The sequence below is a fragment of the Triturus cristatus genome, chromosome 1_2 (assembly GCF_964204655.1).
Source record: "Triturus cristatus chromosome 1_2, aTriCri1.1, whole genome shotgun sequence".
Lineage (NCBI taxonomy): Eukaryota > Metazoa > Chordata > Amphibia > Caudata > Salamandridae > Triturus > Triturus cristatus.
Window position 1 is genome coordinate 758,361,987 of NC_140580.1, and position 20,769 is coordinate 758,382,755.

General features: G+C 48.9%; 2 protein-coding genes across 3 annotated transcripts in view; one reads left to right on the forward strand and one right to left on the reverse strand.

Moving 5' to 3' along the window:
* Positions 1-20,769, forward strand: part of LOC146867967 (sperm flagella and cilia-associated protein 1-like) — a 368,080-nt gene that overhangs the window by 346,553 nt on the left and 758 nt on the right. The gene's annotated exons all lie outside the window — the stretch shown is intronic.
* Positions 1-20,769, reverse strand: part of ERLIN1 (ER lipid raft associated 1) — a 286,035-nt gene that overhangs the window by 32,458 nt on the left and 232,808 nt on the right. The window lies entirely within an intron of this gene.

The following is a 20,769-nucleotide window of genomic DNA, read 5'->3' on the forward strand; positions in this document are numbered from 1 at the left end:
TACCTCCTTGGTCGGAACAGAACATTTGAACCGGACGAGACGCCCTCCTCCCTGTCTGGACGCAAGTCCTCCTCGATCCCATGTGCATCAATGTCAACCGCGGCACCAGCCCAGACATGGCCTCTCGGTCTTCGTAGGAGCCAAGATCCAAAGTGCTGGGAGTAAAGACACTATGAACCAAACTCTTCGTAATCGAGACTTACCGAGCCGCAGCACTTGGACCCAAAGCACTCCTCAATGGCCTCAAGCCATCGCCCATCCTCTTCTACCTCCAGACCGCCGTCTGTGACATCATCCTCTGCTGCCTCCCAGGATTTTGACTAGCCAATCCTCCAATGGCTCCAAGAACACCTTGATGTCAGGCAACAACACCTCCACATACAGCCAGGCAGCAGTCAAATCCTGGCCAAGCCTCCCAAGCATTCAAGAACTCTGTTATTCAGAAGAAGAAATTGGCTTTCAAAGAGACCCTCAACCCTCCTGTGCAGCCAACATCCTCGGTTTCTTTCAGTCCTTCTGCTCCAACTCCCCCGGTCTCTACCTCCCCTCTGTTGACTGTGGATCCCTACAGGGTTTCTCAATCGAGGGGGCAGGGGACAGCCCAGGATCACCTTATGACCCTCATGACCCACAATATAATACCTAGTCCCCTGGGATGATTATGACACCGCGGTCCTCTTACCACAAGGTCTTGCATAGGGTGGCCAACTTCTATAAAGTGGAAATAGCCCGAGGAAGACTACTTTCTCATAGAAATCCTCTCCTTCACACAGCGTTCCCTCCAATATCTCCCAATGCCCAAGGACATGCTTAAGCCCACTGGAGACCTTTTTAGGGAGCCCATGAAAGCGTGCATTGTCATGCCTTAGGTAGACAAGAAGTACAAGGCCACTCAGACCTGGCCTTTATCAGGAACCAGTCACACCCTTAGTTATACACACAGCTAGGAAGTGTGCGAACTCCCAGAGTACAGGAGATGTGCCTCCTCTGGACCAAGCAAGTAAGAAGATTGATGTGGATGGCAAGTGTGTTGCAGCACAGTCTGTCACCCATTGGTATTGCCAATTCTTTAGTCCTCCTCTCCCGGTACAACCGGGCCCACTGTGATCAGATGGAGGAACTTGTCCAACATCTCCCAGACAAATATAAATAGGAATTACTGTTATAGATGATTTTGCTTTCCCCTATTAACATCAGCTGGGCTTTAGATGCTGCAGACACAGCTACCAGTGGTCTAAACACTAGTGCCCTTTGCCGCCGCCACGCATGGCTGCTCCTTTCTGGGTTTAAGCTGGAGGTACAACAGCACCTACTTAGCGTGCCCTTTAGTGGAGATCATCTCTTTGGCCCCCAGGTCGATGAGCTGCAGCTAAAGCAGTAGGCGCCCTATAAACAAACTGCCCACAGGTCCTTTTGCCACTCCCAGTATCATGGCACGTCCAAAGCTCCCACCCCTGAGTATTTCACAACCCTCTCAGACACAGAAGACACCCTTCACGGGGCTTCTACAGGGAAGGCTCTAAAGGGAATAATGCAGTGGTAGAGGAACTAATTCTGCTCTTTTTAGGTCTCGCCTGGCGTTAGCAGCGCATCGCTGCTTTCGCCATGCGAGTGCCTTTTGCAATCGATTCAGCAAAAGCCGAATATGCACGCGTACCGATGGACAGAGATGTGGCCAGGCCTACTCCATTTTGTTTAAATTCCAGCCCAGAATATATGCTTATCTTATGATGTGCTGCCCTCTAGTGGACTCATGACAATCTTCAGGGCAGCAGCAGCGCATGACTTAATCAACAACATTTTCAATGCTCGTCTTTGCCCGGTCTCTTCCTTCTGGTCTGTCTCCCTGTTCTTGTTATCTGCCTCTTTCTCGTATCCTTTGCCTCCCAATCTTCCTATCTACTCTCCCTTTCAACAGCTGTCAATGTCTCCCTTCTTTCCCTGCCCTTTCGTGTCCGTGTCGCCTCCCTTCACCCTTTCTCTACTCTTGCTTGCCGTCGCATCTTTCCCTCTCGCTTGGACTCTCTCTTCCGTGGTCTCCTGTCCCCACCCCACCCCTTCGGGATCTCAGCGTTCCTAAGTCTCTGTCTCCCTCTCTGAATAACAACTCCATGCTTGTTATGAAAGTTAATGTAGAGGAACACATGAATAATTCAGAAAGTTCAGCGGCCAATCTTCACATCTGGCTTCAGCTTAGAACTTTACAGCTGGTGCACGGCGGGTTTTAGTACAACTTAAAACAATTCATCGTCTAGTTCAGCTGTTTTGCATCTGTTGATAATTTACAGATCGTTGTCCTATATTTTTTATAAACCTGGTATTACAAATTCTGTCGATACCCTTTGCAGATGCCATTCATTCCTTTGGAAAATATTTGGCCAGATGGCTAGCACACTTAGTTGTACAATCAAGAGAACCTGTGTACCGAGAAACCGAACATTTCGCCTTAAAGTAACCTTCATAAAAGATTAAGCTAGCGAAGCTGGAAGTAATGGCTAACGCTGTGTTTCACCGGACAGCAACTTGTAAAGTAAAAACAAAGGATCTCCTGTAACTCGGCGACCCTCCAGTTTTGTAAGACAGTAGTAGACAAGCACACGCACACACCTCCTTACACACACACACACACACACACACACACACACACACACCTCCTCACACACAACTCCACACACTTCACTCAAACAACTCTCTCTCACACCCACACACCCCACTCCACATATCGCACACACTCAGCTCTCTTTCTCTATCACACACAACCTCCCCCTTCCACATATCTCACACCCATACCTTACGCTTCCTTTTTTATCTGGAAAACAAAAATATATTGTCACACAACTGATTTTGGCAGCATTTATCAAGAAGTGGGCTTGGGACGCAAGATAGTGACAAAACAAAATATTGCATCTGTGGCTTTAAGTATTTCTGTATAAGAGGCTGTCACAACTTTGCTCAATATCTTATTAGACACGAGTGAGTTTTTTTTCGGTGGCTTCTGTAACACTGTCTTGGAGGTTTATACTGAGATTCATGTGCTTGAAACCACTTCCTTCGCCGTTTGAGTATCACACTCCCCTGAAACAAAGGAGGCCATCTTTGGATCAAACAATTTTGTTGTTTATTAGAGGAACCTACCTTGTCTGCCTATTATACTCGTTGCTCTAGGACAGGGGTCTCCAACCTTTTCTGTAGTGAGAGCTACTTGTGTTCAATGAAAATCCTCCTGAGCTACTTATATTTTTAGAGATCTAGTAGTAACCACATCAGACAAGATTACTGGCCACCATATGCAAGATTACTAGCAGTGATGATCTCCGTGCTTTAGGCATGATTGCCAGCAGGAATGTAAACAAGCATTGAAAATGCAACAGGTCTCGCCTTTGGTTAAGTTAAAGCCATTTTCTTTGCTAATGGTATTGTATAGCAAAGCAAATGGCTTTAACTTAATAAAAGGCGAGACCTATTGCATTTTTAATGCTTGTTCCAAGTGGAGAGGGCTCTAGGAGGCATGGGCAAGGTCCTCTAAGCTTTAGCATAGCACGCCTGGATGCATTTTACGATTCATATTGCAATGCCAGATTTGGATAGGGCCTTCCCTTTGTGTAGTTTGGAGAAAGCAAAAAAATGCTGTTGTGTCTTCCTAAGCAGTTTAGACCTGTCAATGAGGGCTCGCTTAACATGTATAGTAATGACAGCCTGTTCAGCAACTGAGTCAGGTTGTGGGAAACAAATGGGGAGTTCAGTGGATTAAAGAGGAACTGTGAGACACCCGTAGGGAGGAATTTGGGGTTGGTGCAGAGGACAACTCTATTCCTGTGTATCTGGAAGAAAGGTTCCAAGGTTAGTGCCTGAAGCTCACTGACATACCTGGGCCACTTGGCAGAATGAACAGGCATGGGTAGTAGGCCTGTGCGTTTTCTTGAGAATGCTCATGCATTCCGGGGGAAGATTTAGGTACCCAAATTCTAGGACTTCAGGAAACCGGTCGCAGATTGAGAGACCTGGGTGCCTGATCGCCATGGTTCTGCGTGAGAAGGTTTGGCCTATTGGGGAGCCTCTCATGTCGAACAACTAACAGTTCGAGCAGAATCATGAACCAGGTCTGGAGGTCCCAGGTGAGAGCTACCAGGTTGCAGGAGAGAGACATCTGCAGAGGCATCTGAACCACAAACTTAAGTAGTGGGAGAGGAGTTACAAGTATTTGATATGGAGACCCTGGTGACTGGGTTTCCACCGGCCTAGGACAGTGAGGTCCTGAAGTGCACACCCCATCCCGTAAGGGAAGTGTCTGTTGTAATGGTCCCCTGCAAAACTTGGTAGAGAAAAGGCTGCCCTTGCAAAAAGTTGTTGGTGTTACACCACTGAAAAGAGACCAGTGTGGCACCCAATCAACACTAGATCATCCCAATGACACTACGCTTGAAACCACGAATACGCTAAGCACTCCTGCAATGTATGCACGTGTAACCTATTATGGGGTACTATGGCAATAAAGGAGGACATCATCGCAAGGAGGCACATGACTTGGTGGTCCGGGTTGAAAAAGAGGTATTCGTGGATGGACTGTATTCCGGCAGCACTTGGACCGGCAATGTCAACTTCTGAGTTGAAGATTGCCACCAGCTAGGGCTGTATCTGGAGTGGTTGGAGGTGGGATGTAGTAGCGTTGATGGTAAACCTGAGCTTGTGAAGGATGTTTCGCATGACCTGTGTGTGTTCGCAGCAGTTCTGATGGGTGGCACTCTTGATGAGCCAGTTGTCCAGACAGAAAGACATGGATGCCCTGTCTGCACAGATGAGTGGCCACCAATGCGAGGCACTTGGTGAACACCTTGAGTGCAGTGGGGGACTCTGAAGGGAAGCACTTGAACTGTTAATACTTTCAACTGACTACAAACCAGTGATACCAGGTGGATTAGTATGTGGAAATAAGCGTCCTTCAGGTCAAGATTGGCCATGAAGTTGCCTTGTTGCAGTAGTGGATTGAAAACCATGTGGAAGTGCTCTGAAAGAATATATTTGTTTAGGTCTCTGAGGTCCAGAATGGGTCAGAGGGAAACATCTTTTTGGGGGATCTGGAAATACAGAGAGTGTACTCCTGTGGGTGGACGGGAACTATGGCCCCTCTGAGAAGGGGCGCTTGGATCTCTTCCTTGAATAGCCTTCGATGTTCTGGGGAGAGTTAGTTTGCGCGAGGTGGAATAGTAGGGGGACGTGGAAATGACCACCAGACAATAACCATGTTGGATAACACCCACTGGTCGGAGGCAACGTTAAGTGTGAAAGAACCTTTGGAGGTGCCACTCGACAGGTGTCGTTTGATGGGGGACGGGGGGAGAAAGGCATGTCAGGGCTTAGTGGTGGTGGTAGCTCCTTTAGGATGTCCAAATTTACCTCTGCCTTTTGCCTCTGTAGGACCCTTTAAAGTAGCCTCTGGGAGAGGACTGGTGGGCCTGTGTCCACTGGTAAGACATGGAGGCCTCAGGAGAGGAGGCCTTTGAGCCTCCCAAGTAGGGCGTTCAGCAAAATAAGCCATGAGGAGCAGGTGTCTGAAGGGCACCAATCTTTTTCGCAGTCTTCGTATCTTTTTTTTCCAGCATCTGGCCAACCTGCTGCTCGAACAGATATTGGTTATCGAATGGCAGGTTGAGCAATTTTTACTGAACTTCAAGCTTGAAGCCCGAGAAACAGAGGCAGGCATGCCTGTGCAGGACGACACTGGAATTGACCCCTCCCTAGCAGCAGTGTCCATGGCATCTATGATTTCATAACCCCTGTTCCTGTGTGTTCCAGGAGATGGCTGAAGGAACTCCTCCATTTCATTCCAAAGGGGACAGTCACATCTGGAGAGGGTCCAAACAGAATTCCCAATCAGCCAATGGTTGGCAGATTGTGCAGCTACCCTCTTACCTGCAGCATCTATACATTTACACTATCTTGTGGGGGGGGGGCATCACCAGTAGCCTGGGAGTTAGCCCTCATATGGGCAGTAATGACATTCACAGAGTCAGGCAGAGCTGGCCACAAATGTAAAGGGGTCAGTACTGGAAGCTTTGTATTTCTTGTCTACCCTGGGTGTGATGACCCTAGCGCGGACAGGGTCCTGAAAGATGTCAGGAGTGTGATGCAGCAAGCCCCTGATTAAGGGGGAGGTACTGGGAGGAGTGGTGGAAGTCTTCCTCCAAAGGCTCAGTGTGGAGATCCATCTTGTGGAAGGAGACAGCCTGACCAATGAGTTTATGGCAGGACATGGAGTCATTAGGGGAGGGACGGGCAGGGTATAGGTCAGATCAGAGTTCTGTGGTGGGTCAGCATCATAGGAGTCCCAAGGATCTCCCTGCAGAAGTGTCAAAAGCAGTCCTTTCTCTGGGCCCCATGTTTAAGTGGGGGTGACCTCTGAGGTGTATAGGGAAGGGGGGTCATCTGGATAAGTGGGTGGGGAAGATAAGTTCTGTGGAGCAGGGTGAGGTGGTGGGAGAGTGATGGGCAAAGGACTGGCTGCCTTGGCCACTCTTTTGTGCTCCTTGGGCGAAGTGGCACGTCCAAGGCTTCCTTGAAGAACAGCTGACATTTAGACAGCTGTGCAGCAGGCCCCGGAGGGCAGGTAAGAATCTGGCTCGTGTATTACCAAGTACTTGCGTCAGGCGTATAGCTCCTCTTGGAGTTTATGGAGGATCAGCTGATGGCACATGAGCTGAGGCCGGTCTTCATGGTCGGCACTGAGGCTCTCGGCTTGGATGCCGATTTCAACTAAGGTGTCGGATCCGACAGTCGGGTTACGCTCCGAGGTATGCCCAGGTGGTGCCAAACTAGTCGGCCTCTATGGTTTCTTTGGCACCATGCTGGAGCTAGGAATTATGTCTGAAAGTGGTGGTCAGTGCTGACCATGGCCAGAAGGCAGTGGTGGGACGGCGGCCGGCCTATGGTGCTACAGGGCAGCTTGACGACCCTTAGAAATGGGCTGCTCAGCTTGCAAGCGATGTCAAGGGGAAGGGGGTACAGTACTCACAGCTGTCTGTGCTGGTGGAAGATTCTCGAACTCCAGATCAGAGCTGGAGCTGTCGCCGGAGGAGAAAGTCTCCTTGCCCGAGGCAAACGCTTGTGGGTTATTCCCCCCCCCTCCCCCCCCCCATCCCCCGCGATGTCCTCGGGGCAGTGGAGGTCCAGGGTGTCATCTCATCTCCTATGTGACACCTTGAGATGGCAGGCCTTGCAGGCAACCTCGCTGTGCTCAGGAGACAGGCACAAATTACAGAACTGATGGAGATTGGTCCAAAGGCATTTCAAGTGGCAGCAAGGACAGTAGTGGAATGGAGTCCGTTCCATCACCATGGAGGGGGATGTCGACCCAAATGTCGCCCGGGCGAAGCTGGAGTCATCGACCCGAGATGAAGAGAAGAGAGGAACACAATCAAGAAACAATACCGACAGAGGGAAGAAACCCTTGTAGACTGAACAGAGCCCCGCGACGGTGTTGAACAGGAGCACACTGTAGGAAGCTGGCTCTGTATATACTATACCAAAGTAAGGTAAAGTTTGTGCAGAGCCAAGTGGACCCCCAAAGGCTTACAGGAGTTAAAGTAGATAATACCTTACTCTCTATTTGGGGTAGTGTGGGCGAGCAGTAAGGCTTTAGCAGAGGGTAGTGTTAAGCATTTATTGTACACACTCAGGCAAGAAATACTTTCACACACTTAATGACGGAACTCTGACCAATTTGTTTTGTAGAAAAAGATTTCGTAATTTATTTCTAGAACCAACCTAGGCCTGGCAAAGGTAAGTGTAATACTACTTTGCAAGAATAATGCAGCTGAATGCAATTGTTTGTGTTACAGGTAGGTCAATTGTTCAGAAACAGTTGAAATTACTGTACAGTTACTTTATAATTACCTTGTGAGTATTTGCGATATTACTTTTCAGATTACTTTTCTTACTCAGTGTGGTATGCCTATATACCACACTGGGACATTTCCTGGATAAAGGTAAGTAATGCAATTTGTTATCAAAACACACTTGTATGATTTTTCTTACAATTTCCAACTTCACACTTAAAACTTTGTTTCACAGAAAAGCAGTCAATGCAATCCTATGGGAGGGAATGAAGTTATCTGTTTACAGGTAAGTACTTGGTTTTAGGAGTTTGGGTTCTCGGGTTAGAACAAGGGGTCCCCCAGGGTAAAGGATGCACTAAAGAAGCACCCTCAGCTGCACTAGGGCGGCCGGGTGTAGAGTGCTGAGGCCCAATGCTATCCAACGGGGGATAGGGGGCCTCTGGTTGATGGCTGCTCACGGGCACGCCACTTGGATGTGGGAGCAAAGCTCCTAGGGTTAAGCTCAGGGCAAAGGGGGGCTCAAATTAGCACACACGGTGCACCCTCAGCAGCACAGAGGCAGCTGGGTGCAGAGTGCTGGTTTGGCGTTGGGTGCCCTGTTCTTTCCGATGGGGATTCTCCGGTTACAACGAACACTACAGGCTCGGGCACATAGACTTTCTGGAGGAGACCACCAGTTGGAGAGGGGTTGGGCCACCCAAGGCTATGGGGCATCGTGTGCGGGGCTGTCTTTTGGCGTCGGGTTTCCTTACCAGCTCCTGGTCGCAGTTGGGGGGACCCTCCAGATAGAGGCTGCAGGCGCCGACTTGAAGCTTGAGCCAGGTCAGGGGTCACTGGATCCCAGGTCAGGATCCACGGGGAAACCTCCTCTGGGTGTTGGGCCACTCTAGCTCGGGCCGTGGGTGTCGGGTGCAGGCTTGTGGATCCGGCTGGAACCAGAGACTGTTGGTGAGCAAATCCGGGTGCTCACGAAAGTCTTGGTAGGGAAGGCAGGCAAGGTCCTCTGGGTTCTGGGGGGCTACTGGGCACACCGGGATTTCGCTGGAGCTGGTTGAGGTCGGGACAGGCCGGCAGGGCTGAGGCCAAGTCAGTTGGTGTCCTCCTCCTCTTCCTTCAGCACAGCTCCTCGATCCTTCTCTTCTTGCTTGTCTGAGGAGGCAAGGTTCGGTGTTGTCTCAAAATACTAGATTTAGGGGCGTTTCAGGTAGGCTACAGTTTGGGACCAATAGGTCCCTTCCTTCGGGTAGGTGCACCCCCTATTATGCCACCCTCCAGTGGGAGGGGGCCATAAGCCTCAATCTGGTTGGCTGGGTCCCCCCTCCCCATCTTCAAGATGGCAGGGACTGAGAGGGCTGCTTCGCCTCCCCCACCTGAGGGGTGGGGTTGGCACAGGTGGGCACACCTCTTCTATCTTTGTTTTCCCGCTGATTCTCCCGCCCAAAGTGGGGTGTCAGAATATGTGGGGGCTAGTTGCTGGTAGCAGCAAATGGCAGGGTCAGCTCACAATGGCGGCAAGCTTTTGAAGCTTCCCCTTCGTGGACTTTGCCCATCCTGGGGAGGAGGCATGGCACCTTTGCCCAGGATGTGCTTTGTTTCCAGACCCCAAGAGCGGGAGGCTCTCGACCCAGGGGTCCAGAAACATGTCTGGGGGTGGCAGCTGACGAGCAGCCAGTCAGCCAGGACACTAGAGTTAGGTCGTTTTTCAGGGGGGCATCACTAAGATGCCCTCTGAGTGCATTTTGCATTATATCCCACACTGGCATCAGTGTGGGTTTAATGTGCTGAGAAGTTTGGTATCAAACTCCCCAGGTTTCAGTAAAGCCATTATAATGCTGTGGTGTTCGTAATGACAGACTACAGACCATATACTCTTTATGGCTTTACTACACTTACAATGTCTAAGAATAGACAGACATTGTAGGGGTACAGGGTTCGCGCAGCTGTACTCTCACCAGTGGTATAGTGTACCCTGCTAGAGGCAAAAACAGAGTAGGTCGCACACTGCTCGTCATACTAGCAAATAGCCCCATAGAACTCTGGATACTGTAGTGGCAGCGGAGAGTACGCCTATGCCACGAGTGTAAAAAATAATGCCATCCCTGGACACGTGTTTCGAGGTAATTGCCTCTCGTCAGCAGGGAGCAGGTAGGTGTGAGGGGTGCCAAGTAGACTGCCAAAATATTAAAGGTAAAATACCTCTCACGGCGCGCAGGTGCGGTACCAAGGCTCGTCAGCCCAACGCGCTCAGGGGAGCTTAAATACAAAAACAGAGTAGGTCGCACACTGCTCGTCATACTAGCAAATAGCCCCATAGAACTCTGGATACTGTAGTGGCAGCGGAGAGTACGCCTATGCCACGAGTGTAAAAAATAATGCCATCCCTGGACACGTGTTTCGAGGTAATTGCCTCTCGTCAGCAGGGAGCAGGTAGGTGTGAGGGGTGCCAAGTAGACTGCCAAAATATTAAAGGTAAAATACCTCTCACGGCGCGCAGGTGCGGTACCAAGGCTATTTGCTGGTATGACGAGCAGTGTGCGACCTACTATGTTTATGTATTTAAGCTCCCTCGAGCGATTTGGGCTGACGAGCCTTGGTTCCGCACCTGCGCGCCGTGAGAGGTATTTTACCTTTAATATTTTGGCAGTCTACTTGGCACCCCACATACCTACCTGCTCCCTGCTGACGAGAGGCAATTACCTCGAAACACGTGTCCAGGGATGGCATTATAGTGACCTACTCGTGGCATAGGCGTACTCGCCGTTGCTACTACATTATCCAGAGTTCTATGGGGCTATTTGCTGGTATGACGAGCAGTGTGCGACCTACTATGTTTATGTATTTAAGCTCCCTCGAGCGATTTGGGCTGACGAGCCTTGGTTCCGCACCTGCGCGCCGTGAGAGGTATTTTACCTTTAATATTTTGGCAGTCTACTTGGCACCCCACATACCTACCTGCTCCCTGCTGACGAGAGGCAATTACCTCGAAACACGTGTCCAGGGATGGCATTATAGTGACATACTCGTGGCATAGGCGTACTCGCCGTTGCTACTACATTATCCAGAGTTCTATGGGGCTATTTGCTGGTATGACGAGCAGTGTGCGACCTACTATGTTTATGTATTTAAGCTCCCTCGAGCGATTTGGGCTGACGAGCCTTGGTTCCGCACCTGCGCGCCGTGAGAGGTATTTTACCTTTAATATTTTGGCAGTCTACTTGGCACCCCACATACCTACCTGCTCCCTGCTGACGAGAGGCAATTACCTCGAAACACGTGTCCAGGGATGGCATTATAGTGACATACTCGTGGCATAGGCGTACTCGCCGTTGCTACTACATTATCCAGAGTTCTATGGGGCTATTTGCTGGTATGACGAGCAGTGTGCGACCTACTATGTTTATGTATTTAAGCTCCCTCGAGCGATTTGGGCTGACGAGCCTTGGTTCCGCACCTGCGCGCCGTGAGAGGTATTTTACCTTTAATATTTTGGCAGTCTACTTGGCACCCCACATACCTACCTGCTCCCTGCTGACGAGAGGCAATTACCTCGAAACACGTGTCCAGGGATGGCATTATAGTGACATACTCGTGGCATAGGCGTACTCGCCGTTGCTACTACATTATCCAGAGTTCTATGGGGCTATTTGCTGGTATGACGAGCAGTGTGCGACCTACTATGTTTATGTATTTAAGCTCCCTCGAGCGATTTGGGCTGACAAGCCTTGGTTCCGCACCTGCGCGCCGTGAGAGGTATTTTACCTTTAATATTTTGGCAGTCTACTTGGCACCCCACATACCTACCTGCTCCCTGCTGACGAGAGGCAATTACCTCGAAACACGTGTCCAGGGATGGCATTATAGTGACATACTCGTGGCATAGGCGTACTCGCCGTTGCTACTACATTATCCAGAGTTCTATGGGGCTATTTGCTGGTATGACGAGCAGTGTGCGACCTACTATGTTTATGTATTTAAGCTCCCTCGAGCGATTTGGGCTGACGAGCCTTGGTTCCGCACCTGCGCGCCGTGAGAGGTATTTTACCTTTAATATTTTGGCAGTCTACTTGGCACCCCACATACCTACCTGCTCCCTGCTGACGAGAGGCAATTACCTCGAAACACGTGTCCAGGGATGGCATTATAGTGACATACTCGTGGCATAGGCGTACTCGCCGTTGCTACTACATTATCCAGAGTTCTATGGGGCTATTTGCTGGTATGACGAGCAGTGTGCGACCTACTATGTTTATGTATTTAAGCTCCCTCGAGCGATTTGGGCTGACGAGCCTTGGTTCCGCACCTGCGCGCCGTGAGAGGTATTTTACCTTTAATATTTTGGCAGTCTACTTGGCACCCCACATACCTACCTGCTCCCTGCTGACGAGAGGCAATTACCTCGAAACACGTGTCCAGGGATGGCATTATAGTGACATACTCGTGGCATAGGCGTACTCGCCGTTGCTACTACATTATCCAGAGTTCTATGGGGCTATTTGCTGGTATGACGAGCAGTGTGCGACCTACTATGTTTATGTATTTAAGCTCCCTCGAGCGATTTGGGCTGAAGAGCCTTGGTTCCGCACCTGCGCGCCGTGAGAGGTATTTTACCTTTAATATTTTGGCAGTCTACTTGGCACCCCACATACCTACCTGCTCCCTGCTGACGAGAGGCAATTACCTCGAAACACGTGTCCAGGGATGGCATTATAGTGACATACTCGTGGCATAGGCGTACTCGCCGTTGCTACTACATTATCCAGAGTTCTATGGGGCTATTTGCTGGTATGACGAGCAGTGTGCGACCTACTATGTTTATGTACCCTGCTAGAGGGGTGGCTTACCTATACCAGAGGCAGTGGCTGTAGGCATGGCACACAGCCACTGTGCCATGTCGACTCTTCACTTTTCTCTGCACCAAAACACACAGCCTGCAATGGCAGTGTGTGTGTGTGTTAAGGTACATGACCTCTAAGGGTGGCACCATATGTGCTGCTGCCCTTAGAGGCCTCCTCTGGTTACAGTGCCCTTGGTACCTATTACAAGGGACATGCATGTGGCCAGAGAGTTACCAATTTGGGTTTGCAACAGTACAGTTTTAGGGAAAGAACATAGGCCCTAGGTACCTGGTTGGCCGGAACCCAGGGGACACAGTCAAAGAGCATCAACATCAGGCAAAAAGTGGGAGGCAACCATGCAAAAAGGAGCCCTTGTCGTACACACACGTCAGAACCATACGACAGGAAAACAAACAATTTAACAGAGTTGACCATGCGCTTTGCCAGAAAGAGGAGGAATCACACTACCTTGTGACTCGAAAGACTTCTTTATATGAAAAACAACTTGCACATATCCAGGCCCAACACTAGATGGCAGGAGAATGCACAGTAAGTGTATCTACAGCCACACATGCCTCAAACATATATTTTCTTTATACAAGTATTTTGTTAATTATTTTTGTAATGATTTCAAATTCAGATATGATTGGTCTAATAGCAGTGCAGTAAGTGTCAAAGGGTAAACCATAGTAGCATCCTATGTGCAGCTAACTTCAACATATTGGCAGTATGCGTCGAACATGCATACCTGCATACAACTCACAGCATTACACATTTTGGATATTTTGAAAATTATTTGGTGTTTAGTTATTGTTTATATTTAGTCATGCTGCCCCTAATGGGACTTTTGATCCAATATGAGGATTTTTAAGGATCATTAACCTGGCCCGTACTGGTTGGATCAATCCGCTTCCGAGCAAGCATGGTCTGCACCCACATTTTGAGATTTTTATGAATGACCAATGGGAAAAGGACTTGCATCACTACCTTACCACAAATGTTTTCCTCCCTACGCAACCCTGCACAGACAAGAGGACCATTTTCAGCACATGGCACTAGGTGGACTGAACTTTTCCCCTTTATTCAGTTTCAATCTTGCATACACTTACGGCCTTTCATGAACAGAAAATATCAGAAAAGAAAGAATAGAAATCTCATGAGATGCTATTGTGGGGGTTCAGACCATGGTGCAAATAGAAATGACACGGGTGATTTTCCAAGTGAGAGCTCAAGATTCAAGTTCAATAAGTCTTTCTTGAGCAACCACCTAGTGCGGTTAACTTTTTTTTTTTTAAAGGGGGGGGGGGGGTTGGATTAACAGCTGCAACAATTCAAGAAGTCAAGTTGTGAGGGTCTACTTAGTGACAATGATGAGGATTTGTTACAGACTTGCAAGCATCTTCAAGTAGAAGAGATACACAAGAGGTTCAAGTAGAATCTTCCGATCTGAAACCTTTGCATGTGCCTGCATGTCAGGGGGACTTCTATTACCACATCTAGTGATGATAGGAATATGCTACTTACCAGTATGCATCTGTTCTTGGCATGTAGAGCTGCAGAGCCACACACTAAGGATAAGATCGCCATCTGGTGTTGGGCTCGGATGATTGCAGGTTGTTGTTGTCTTCGGAAGAAGTCTTTGGTCACGAGATTGGTGACTCCTCCCCTGGACAACAGTGCGCATGGGCATCCACTCCATCCTCAGATTGTTTTTCGCCATGATGGGAAATGGAGTGTATAAGAAGTAAAGAGAAAGGATGTCCATGTGTAGTGTCTAATTAAGACAATGCTGGAACGGATACAGGTCCCGGGGAGGCGGGTGGGCGTGTGTGGCTCTGCAGCTCTACATGCCAAGAACAGATGCATACTGGTAAGTAGCATATTCCGTTCGAGGCATACGAGCTGCTGATGACACACTAAGGATAGACTATATAGCAGTGTCTCCCCTAGCGGTGGTCACCTGTATCAGTTGCAGCAGTTTGGAATAGAGTTTTTAGGACAGCTTGGCCTACTGAAGCTTGTTGTTTGGATTGCACATCAACACAGTAATGCTTAGTGAAGGTGTGTGTAGTAGACCATGTGGCTGCTTTGCAAATGCCTTCTAAGGGGATGTTCCCTAAGAATGCCATAGAAGCCCCTATTTTACGCGTGGAGTGCGCCCTAGGGGGAACGGTAAGAGTAAGTTTAGCTTTTTGGTAACATATTTGGATACATTTGACTATCCACCTGGCGATACCCGATTTGGAAATAGGGTTGCCTTTATGTGGTGGAGCGAAAGCAACAAACAGTTGCTTGATTTTCCGAAAAGGTTTGGTTCTGTCGATGCAATACAGCAAGGCTCTCTTAACATCTAAGGTATGAAGTGCCCTCTCAGCTACTGAGTCTGGATTAGGGAAGAAGACAGGCAGTTCGACTGACTGGTTTAGATGGAAAGGGGAAATGACTTTAGGGAGGAATTTTGGATTCGTCCTAAGAACCACTTTGTTCCGATGTAGTTGTAGGAAGGGTTCTTCGAGAGTTAAGGCTTGTATTTCACTTACGCTTCGCAGGGATGTGATTGCGATGAGGAAAGCCACTTTCCATGTTAGGAACTGCAGTTCGCATTTGTGCATTGGTTCAAGTGGGGGACCCATGAGCCTTGTTAGAACAATATTAAGGTTCCACACCGGGAAAGGTGGTAACCTTGGAGGAATAATTCTTTTAAGACCCTCCATAAATGCTTTAATGGCTGGTACCTTAAAGAGGGACAGGTGTTGTCTATTTTGCAAATAGGCTGCTAATGCCGCTAGATGTAGACGTATAGAGGAATATGCTAAATTGCATCTTTGCAAGTGTAGTAAATAGCAAATGATGTTTTGGATGGAAGCATCCAGTGGTTGTATGTCATTGTTAGTGCAGTAAATGGCAAATCTTTTCCATTTTGCAGCATAGCATGCCCTAGTAGTAGGTCTTCTGGCTTCTTTAATGATATTCATACAGTCTGGAGGAAGGTTGAGGTACCCGAACTCTAAGACTTCAGGAGCCAGATTGCCAAGTTCAGTGTTTGAGGATCTGGGTGTCTGATTTCTCCATGGTTCTGGGTTAAAAGATCCGGGGAGAGATGCAGTTTTTGATGTGGAACTAGCGATAGTTCCAAAAGTGTGGTGAACCAAGGTTGACGTGCCCAAGTGGGAGCCACTAGGATGAGTGTCAGCGACTGTTGTTTCAGTTTGCGTACCACAAATGGAATGAGTGGGAGAGGCGGAAAAGCGTACGCAAATCTGCCTGACCAGTTCATCCATATTGCATTGCCCTTTGACCGTGGGTGTGGGAACCTGGCGGCGAAGGTTGGGCATTTTGCGTTTTGTGTGGCGAACAGGTCTAAGTCTGGTTGTCCCCACTTTTGGAAGAATGGGAGTAAGACTTTGGGGTGTAGTTCCCATTCGTGTATCTGCTGTGTGTGGCGACTTAAGAGGTCGGCCACCTGGTTCTGAACCCCTGGTAGGTGTTCTGCTAGCAGGTAGATGTTTTGGGGAATTGCCCATCTCCAGATTTGTTGCGCCAGTTGTGACAGTTGTAGAGAATGTGTCCCTCCTTGTTTCTGTATGTAATACATTGTGGTCATGTTGTCCGTGCGGATGAGGACAGTCTTGTTTTGTAGATGCACTTGGAAGGATTTCAGTGCTAGGAACACCGCTAGAAGTTCTAGGTGATTGATGTGGAGCAGTTTTTGTTGAGTGGTCCACCTGCCCCGAGTGGTGTGTTGAAGGAGGTGGGCTCCCCACCCCGTGAGAGATGCGTCGGTGGTCAGCACAACTTGTGGAAGAGGCTCAAAGAACGTCCGCCCTTTGGACAGGTTGATGGGTGTTCCACCACTTCAGCAAGCGAAGTGAGCAGCTGTCCACCAACACCAGATCGGTTAGTTGTCCGTGGGCCTGGTTCCACTGTTGTGCTAGACATTCCTGTAAGGGACGCATTTGAAGGCGTGCGTAGGGTACTATGGAGATGCATGACGCCATCATGCCTAAGAGTTGCATGAACACTCTTGCGGGGGGAGAGTGTTGTGCTGGGATAAGCTACGGCTTTGGATGTGTCTATGGTGGCTCCCAGGTATTGTTGTACTTGGGAGGGTTGTAGTTGAGATTTGGGATAGTTGATGGTAAATCCCAAGTTGTGTAGGGTTTGAATAGTGCGGTGAGTGTGGAGAACGCATTTGTCTAGAGTATTGGCTTTTATGAGCCAATCGTCCAGATAGGGGAAGACATGGATTTCTTGTCTCCTGAGATATGCTGCCACAACTGCCAAGCATTTGGTGAATACCCTGGGTGCAGTTGTTACTCCGAATGGGAGAACTGTAAACTGATAGTGCTGACCGTCTACCACGGATCGTAGATACTTCCTGTGAGCGGGATGCATAGGGATGTGAAAATATGCATCCTTGAGGTCTAATGTGGCAAGGAAGTCTCCTTGTTGAAGTAATGGAAGGACCTGTTGGAGAGTGATCATGTGGAAATGATCCGATTGTATGTACTGGTTTAGTAGTCTGAGGTCCAATATGGGTCTTAAGGTTTTGTCCCTTTTGGGAATGAGTAAGTATAGGGAATATACTCCTGTGCCCTGATGTTGTAGTGGAACAGGTTCTATTGCGTGTTTTTGAAGCAAAGACTGTATTTCTTGTTTGAGGAGCGTGAGGTGGTGAGACGTCATGGGACGGTGCCTGGGTGGTATGTTTGGGGGTGGGTTTATCAGTTCGAGGCAGTAGCCAGATTGGATAATTTGTCTTACCCACCTGTCTGTAGTGATGGTATTCCAGACAGGTAGGAACTGTTGAAGTCTTCCCCCGACCGGAGTGGAATGGTCTGGGGGAGAGGTGGCAAGTCACTGTTTGGTGGCTGGAGAGGTGCGGGCGTTGTTGTTGTTGCCTCGTCCTCGGCCTTTAGTATTGTTTCCCCGATAACCTCCTCTAAAATATCCTCTGTTAGGGGATGTTTGACCTGATGCTTTGAAGGTGGAAGAGTTGTCTGTTCCCACATTTTTGGAACCTCCTCTATAAAAGGAGCGACAAAAGGAGCCTCTGGGTTGAGTAGACTGCAATGCTCCCATTGATTTGGCAGTCTCATTATCTTTCTTCATTTTTTCAAGGGCAGTGTCTACTGCAGGGCCGAATAGTTGCTCCTGATTAAAGGGTTGAGCAAGAATGGTGGTTTGGACTTCTGGCTTGAAGCCGGAAATACGCAGCCATGCGTGGAGTCTAAGCAATACACTTGTGTTGATTGCCCTAGAGGCGGTGTCCGCTGCGTCTAATGCACATTTAATGGAGGCATTGGATATTAGTTTGCCCTCTTGGATGAGGTCAGTGGCCTGTGTTTTGTATGGTTCAGGCAGGTGTTGCAAGAGATCCTCTAGTTGATCATAATGGGCTCTATCATAACGAGCCAATAGGGCTTGTGTATTGGCAATACGCCAGTGGTTAGCAGCTTGTGCGGCAACCCTTTTGCCAGAAGCCTCCAAGAGTTTAGACTGTCTGGGGGCGGCGTGTCTCCGGTTGTTTGGGAGTTCGCCCGCTTTCTGGCATTTGATACGACTAGTGAGTCTAGGGGGAGTTGCGCCTTGATGTACGCAGGATCTTGTGGCGCCGGTCTATATTTTTTTTCTATTCTGGGGTTGAGAACCCTGGCCCTGACAGGGTCTTTAAAAACCTCATTGGCATGCTTTATCACTCCCTTAATCATGGGTAGAATGTGAACTGTCTTCTGCGACTGCTCAAAAGTGTCGAGTAGGAAATCCTCCTCTGGAGTGTCGGTGTGCATGGTGACGCCATGAAACGATGCTGCTCTGTTTATAAGCTGACCGAACCCTAACTGGTCATCAGGAGGGGAGGGTTTTGAGGGATATGGAGTGGGGTCAGGCATATCAGGCATAGGGTAAGTCCAGTCATCTACTGGTGCTGTGTCCGGGAGTGTAAAGGGATCAGTAGGATCAGTGGGATAAGTAATGAAATCTGGGTCTCCCCCTAAATCGTCATCATCCTGTGGAGGTGGTGTGTGAGAAGGAGATGGTAGAGGTGAAGGCGGTGGGGGGGATGGAATAGGGGGTAATGTAGGAGAGGAAGGACGTATGGGTGAAGTGGCACAGTCCTTCTTTGGAGGTGCTGGAGGAGGTGTTGTGTCCAGCTTCCTTTTCTTGTAGGGCACCGCTGTGACATGTCCAGTTTTCGGATTTATGTAAATCCGTTTTTGCTTTGGATCAGGCCGAAAGAGTTCCTCACTGTCCGAAGGCGGCTTTGGCGCCGACTTTTTTGTTTCTGATTTTGATTTTTGTTCTTTATGGACTTGTTTTGGCACCGAGGATGTTTTCGGTGCCGAAGAACTTTTCGGTTCCGGTGGATTTTTCGGTGCCGAAGAACCTTTCGGTGTCGAAGGACCTTTCGGTGTCGAAGGACCTTTCGGTGTCGGTGGAGACCTCAGCGCCGAAGAACGTTTCGGTGCCGGTGGAGATGTCGGTGCCGAGTGACGTTTCGGGGCCGATGGAGATTTCGGTCTCGGAGCCTGCTTCGGTGCCGAAGGTATTAAAGGCACAATGACATGAGGTTTGCTCGAGCCCGAGCCACCTGCAGGCTTACTTTTCTTCGGAGCTGGGCCCGAGGGCGGGGCTCCTGAAGATGTTTTTGGATCGCAACTGGGCCCAGCTGGCAGAGTCTTGACCAATGTCTTTTTGGGTGGTGTTGGGGTAGGGGGGCTGGTACTCACATGCTGCCACGGATCAGAATCGTCGGCCTCGGACACGATCTGGAGATCTTCGGAGTCGTCGTCGGGGACATCCTGTGCAAAGATGTCTTCTGGTTCCGGAACTGGCTTGGCCAGGATATGGCGTCGAGCTCTTCGGTCCTGGATAGTTTTCTTCGAACGGAATGCGGCGCAGGCTGGACAGCTGGATTTGTTGTGGTCTGGTGAAAGGCACAAATTACAGACCTCGTGGTGATCGCTATGAGGAAACTTTGCTCCACATTGGGGGCATTTTTTAAAAGGTGTCCTTTCCATGAGCCGCGTGCGGAGTCGGTCCGATATGGATTTCAACGTCGAGTTTTCAAATTTTGAGAGTTGTAGTGATTGCTATAAGTTTTCTGCTGGAGCGGAAAAAAGTTCATCCGAACCCAATGGCGGAAAAAAACAATCTGAGGATGGAGTGGATGCCCATGCGCACTGTTGTCCAGGGGAGGAGTCACCAATCTCGTGACCAAAGACTTCTTCCGCAGACAACAACAACCTGCAATCATCCGAGCCCAACACCTTATGGCGATCTTATCCTTAGTGTGTGATCTGCAGCTCATATGCCTCGAACACATTATTTTTCAACTGGTATTCAGATAGGAGAGTTATTTTCTTTAGGGTCCTTAGGTCTTGCCTCCATGATCGGAAGACGGAAGGGGTTTTAAGAGTTTGGATGCCCTTCTAGATCTCTAGCTTCTGGTTTGTTACCTGCATCCATCGGTCCTGACAGGAAGAAACCTCTGCGTGAATCTCATTGATGAAAGCCTCTTCTTGATTTCACGAGGCATCAGCAGCAAGCTTCACGTAACTCTGTAGAACTTCACCAATAGGGTTTTTCGCAGAACGGTCTCATTTTGATGCTGGCTGCATGTAGGTAGCAAGATAGCTTTTGCAACAATGCACCAATGTGTGTACACTATTAATACCCTATCAGAGTAGTAATCTACTCTACCACTAGACTTCTGGCACCCACCACAACACCTGACCACTTCACACTCACCTTAAAGTAACTCTTACTCTTTCCCCACTGCGGTGCGTACACTATTAATACCCTATCAGAGTAGTAATCTACTCTACCACTAGGCTTCTGGCACCCACCACAACACCTGACCACTTCACACTCACCTTAAAGTAACTCTTACTCTTTCCCCACTGCAAAGAGGCTAATGGCTGCTGCCTCTGTTAAAAAGCCAATCACCTTAATCGCCCATCAGATCTAACCAACATGGTAAAAATCACAGGTCAAAAAGGTCTAAGAAGCAGAACCACACCATTTTTTGAAACTTCTAATCTAAAAACTTCAGGTGCTGATCCAGTCCTTGTCCTCTGCCGAAGCTTCTCTCTGAAACTCCC